A 5,714-nucleotide genomic window follows, 5' to 3' on the forward strand; every position below is an offset into this window, starting at 1 on the left:
CCCAAGGAGAGGAAGGAAGAGGGGGCGGGGGGCGTACCGGAGCAGGAGGGGGTCGGTGGCCAGCGTCAGGGTCGGGGCTGAGGTCGGGGGTGGTGCGGCGTGGGCAGTGCGGCATCGGTGGTGCGGCGTCGGCGGTGGCGTGGGTTCTCTGTCAGAGAAAAGGGGATCGAGCCGCTGCGAGTGAGAGAGAGAGGAAAGAGATAGGAGCTATGGCTACGGTGCTGTAGGCAACTTAGCTATAGCGCATGTTGGCAAAACGCGATATAGCTAAGTTAGCTATAGCGCTGCCCTAGAAAAAACGCGCTACTGCTAATTTTTTTCTTTTTCTTTTTTTCTTTTTCTTAGCTATAGCGCTGCCCTAGAAAAAATATGCTACTGCTATTTTTTTCTTTTTTTCTTTTTTTATTTTTCTTTTTCTTAGCTACAACGCGTGTTGGCAAAACGCGCTATAGCTAAGTTAGCTATAGCGCTTCCGAGGCCAAAACGCGCTACTGTTAACTTTTTTCTTTTTATTTTTATTTTTCATATTCCACAAACTTCTTTTATTTTTCTTTTTGCTTTTCATATTCCACAAACTTCCTTTCTTTTTATTTTATTTTTATTTCCATTTCTCTTTTTATTTTTATTTTTCTTTTTCTTTCATTTCATTTTGCAAAACTTCCTTTCTTTTTCTTTTTCTTTCATTTGCACTTTTCTTTTTTATCTTTCTTTTGCACTTTCCTTCCTTTAATTTGGTCTGTCATTGGAGCAATACCACTGTTACCCTCCGGATAATAATTAGTATAATATATATTACATCATTTGACCGCTATCGGCGATATACAAAATAGCTAGGCACACACAAAATTTGTGGATTAGTTTGTCAGCTTGGGCGACGATGACGCTTCAGACTGATCTTCTTCCCTCTTTTGTTCATTGTCGAATAATTGAGCCCATGGTTGTGACTTTTCCTTCTCCAGGGATTATGATCTTTTGTAGGTAATGGAGTCTTCATTCTTCTTTTGACGTATGTTTCATCGTCATCAGCATCATCTTCCCTCATCGGATCACCGTACTAGTCGTAGTCTTCCTCGTTGGCGACTCCATCCATTCTGGTGATGCTCCTTTTGCTTCTCCTCACGACAACATGGCTGGGATTGATCGGATCAGTTATGAAGAAACATTGTGTCATGTGTTTAGCGTGTACACATGGCTCATTTTTGGCGATGGCATTGATGGTACCGCTATCGGAGTCGGGTATACACATGGTAGTGAAATGACTTTTTTCTCTCTGTACATTCTTAGCCCATCTGAGACGGAACATCGTCGCACTATGCAATCCAGAGTAGTTAAGCTCCCATATCTCTTCGACCCTTCCGTAATATCTTTCAATTACATTCCCGGTCATGGCTTCCATCGTCACCCCTGATTTTTGGTCATCACTGTTTATATCTTTCTCCTCCGTGTAGAACGTGTATCCATTGATATCGTATGCTTGATAACTCACGAGGTTGGTCGAGGGGCCATGTACTAAGGCGTATATGAGTGTTCCGTTTGGACAACCCTCTTTCGGGGGATTAGCCAGAACTCGCTCTTTGAACCAACGCAAGAAAGTGGAGTTGTGCTCTCTAATAACTTCAGCGTCCGTCCTATGCACCCCACAGTCACGGTACTTCTTTGCGATGGTCTCTTTGTGTAGTGTCACGATATCTTCTAGCACATCTAGGTGTTGTAGCACTACTGAGTTTGCCCTGTCAAGGTCATTTTGTTGGCCCGAGTGTAACACATTCACATCCCTATGACCGTTGGTGTGACCTTCGCCTTCGAGCCTTCCATAGTGCTTGTTGACAGGCAAACCAATAACAGGGTCTCTGGTGCCTACTAGATAACTCTCACAGAAAGAGATGCACTCTTTGGTCAGATATCCCTGGGCTATGCTTCCATATGGACGGGACATGTTACGAACGAATCCTTTGATGACGCCATTCATCCTCTCCAACGGCATCATGCTATGCAGGAATGTCGGCCCTAGGTCGATGATGTCGTCCACGATGTGGACACATAGATGCACCATGACATCAAAGAACGCGGGCGGGAAGTACATCTCTAGCTCATTCAGTATGACAACGATCTCTTGCTGTAGCCTATGGAGTTGCTTCACACTGATCAACTTTTGAGAGATAGCATCAAAAAAGAGGCATAGGTCAGTAAGCGTCTCACGCACATGTGTGTCCATAATCCCTCTGAGTGCAACCGGGAGTAATTGCATCATCATCACATGGTAGTCGTGAGACTTCATCCCACTGAACCTTTTTTCTTAGTGTCTAGATATCTGCTTATCTTCCCACAGTATCCAGAACTAACTTTGATTCCGGCAAGGCACTTGAACAATTGATCGACCTCCTTTGGATATAAGGTGAAGCAAGAGGGGGGGCAATATTGTTCTTCTTTCTTGTTTACTTTTTTGCCCCTATCTTCCATCTCCGTCTCGGTCCCCTCTGACGATCTTTTACTGGGCATTTGGAGATCTTTCCTGATATTTAAAAATTCCAAGTCTTTTCTTGCCTTCGGCCCATCCTTGGTCTTCTCCGGCATGTTCATCAATGTTCCAAGCAAACTCTCAAGGATATTTTTTGTGATATGCATTTGATCAAGGCTATGAGGCGTGTCGAGTATGGGCCAGTATTCCAAGTCCCAAAAAATAGATCTCATCTTCCATACCTTCAGCAGGGGCTCCGGCGCCTTTTTCTTCGTCTTTCCCGGCGAGGGGCACTCTTCCCAGTTCTTTAATAAATTATATATTTCTGCACCGCTATGCTTACGTGGAGGACCTCGATGCTCAGCCTTACCATTGAATAGATCTCCATGCTTTCTCCACGGGTCATCCTTCTCGAGTCATCTTCAATGCCCCATGTAAACGATTTTCGAAGACCCGCCACCTTTCGATAGTTGCAGAGAAGTTGTATCATCCATGCACCTCGTGCATCCGCAATATCCGTGGCACACCTGGCCGGAGAGATAGTCGTAACCGAGATAGTCCTGCACCGTCGTGATCAGCGCGGCTCTCATGTAGAAATACTCTCCTTTGCTTGCATCCCATGTCTTGGCCGGCGTTGTCCATAAGGTATGTAGCTCCTCTTTCAGTAACCCGAGATACAAATTTATATCATTTCCCGGTTGTCTCGGCCCTTGAATAAGCATAGCCATGTGTATGTATTTTTCCTTCATGCACAACCAGGGGGAGGTTGTACATCCATACAAACATGGGCCATGTGCTATGATTGGTGTTCTGGTTTCCAAATGGATTCATGCCATCACTACTAGCGCCAAGCACGATGTTGCTTGGATCATTTGCGAAAAACACAAATTCAGCATTTAATGCTCTCCACTGGCTAGCATCTGCGAGGTGCCTCAGCTTTGGCTCATCTCTGTCATCTGGCTTCACCCTCTCTGCGTGCCAGCGCATAAGCTTTGCTTCCCTAGGATCTACGAAATACCGTTGTAGACGTGGAGTGATCAGAAAGTACCATACAACTTTTAGTGGAGCTTTCTTTTCAGCCTTTTTATATCGTGAAGCACTGCACTTTGGACAGATGGTTTTTTCTGCATGCTCATTTCGATATATGATGCAATCATTGATGCATGTGTGATATCTAATGTGTGGCAGATCAAGAGGGCACACGATTTTCTTTGCCTCCTCGACACTAGTAGGACACAGGCTTCCCACGGGAAGAACCTTCTTTAGATACTTCAGAAGCTCATCCAGGCTTGTATCTGTCCATTTGTTTTTTGCCTTCGTCTTTAGAAGTTCTAGTGTGAAACTCAAGCGGGTCACCTCGGGATTGCAACCATCATACAAAGGATTCATCGAGTCTACCTCCAGTTGCGCCAGTTTGGCCTCCTCTCTAGAAGCAACTATGTCGCTAGTCGTCTTCTTGCGAAGCAGGTCTCGAACATGCGGGTCCCGCATGGCTGAACTTAGTAGCGATGAAGAAGGCGGCGTGTCCGCGTCTTCTCCGCCTTGAACTGCCTCTTCGCCATCGACATTTCCGAGGCCGTCTTCCTCTTCGGGCACATAATCGGTCATCTCTTCGTTTGGTGGCCCCATGTCATTATTTCTTGCCCCGTCGACATCCTCCTCATCATCATCTTCACTTATCCACCGAGTATGGCCATGCATGAAACCATGCATGAGCAGGTGCCAGGACCGGCCCTAACATTTCAGAGGCCCTAGTGCAAGTTAGGTTTAGTGGGCCTGGCGAACACACGGGTCTTCGTAAGCACCGCCGCACGATGCCAGCACAAATTCAACAAAGTGTAGATATGACTTGTTTTTCATGATAATATGGTAATGTCAAAAATAAAAATCCTCGCCATATTTTATGATGTGCCTACAGACAGCAGTTTTGGACAAAAGCACAGACGCCTTCTATGCAAGTATCTAATCATCATGTGCTGATTTGATGATACTTGATCACCATTAATATGAGGCAACAACTTGTGCAACAATTTCATGCGAAGAAATCTTCCACAAAATTCGCAATCAACAAGGAAAGATGGGAAATCCAGAAGAGAAACAACTAACATGTGGACATGGGCTGTTGTCAACGCCTCACTGGCCAATCGCCGAATGTGCTGCTTCATCAGTCTCCTTAGGATACTTTTAAGATGGAAGAACAAAAGGCTGGGGTCCTGCTTGGATAATGAAGAGGTTAAGGTAGTGATACAGAGAAATTTTTCATTCAATAAGCATTGGTTTGGGCGCCCAGGCTCTTGGGAAATTGATTCAATTAATTAGCAAAGAAAGGAGACGAGAAGACTGGGTGATGAACAAGAGACATCAGTGCTATCTCGGAGATAACTTTTTTTAATAGAGTACCTAACAATTAGGCTGGCTGTTCAGCTGTTCTCACTTTCGTGCATGACTGGTTCCTCACTTCGTAATTGGTTGAGCCTACCACTACTATTTCATCACTTTACCTTTTCTTCTACTCATACGTGTATACATAAAGTAGGGCAGTATGGCCTCCTGCTTGACCTGGGCCCTAGGCGGCTGCAATCATTGCCATGGCCAAGGGCCGGCCCTGGCAGGTGCGCCTTGAATGTGCCACCCTCAAAGGGGTCTAGCCTGACTATTCCTTTGCATTTTTGACACGGGCATAAAACATCCTTCAGTCTTTTTTCATACATGTCATCCACAGCGGATTGCCAGTATCTTTCCACCATCCTTCCATTGACCTTCATGATCACCTGCGTGCGGAGCAAATATTATAACCATGTATATATGCATGCATGGATCAAATTCATACAAAAATTTGGCATGACCTTCCCTAAACATAGGACATATTGAGTTTGCCCGAAATTCGCCGAAACAGAATTGAATCGACATTTCGGCAAAACATAGGCAACTCATGTCACCCACATTATTTCATCAAATACACAATGTAGGCAACTCAAATTATGCCACACGCAATTCGGTGTATTCTCATATCGCCCATATATATATATATATATATATATATATATATATATATAGTTTCGGTCCTTATCGACACAAAAACATTTTTTTGCTCACCTATGTGTCGAGAGGGATATCGAGCACGTTTCTTCTTAATTACCTAGTAGCTCTAGATATATATAGCTCTAACTAGCTAGCTAGCTCCCTATGGAGAGAGAGAGCTAGGGAGAGAGTGGGAGGAGAGGGAGAGAGGATAAGAGGGAAGGCATTAATGGAA

The sequence above is a fragment of the Triticum aestivum genome, chromosome 7A, assembly GCF_018294505.1.
Source record: "Triticum aestivum cultivar Chinese Spring chromosome 7A, IWGSC CS RefSeq v2.1, whole genome shotgun sequence".
In the NCBI taxonomy this organism is placed as follows: Eukaryota; Viridiplantae; Streptophyta; class Magnoliopsida; order Poales; family Poaceae; genus Triticum; species Triticum aestivum.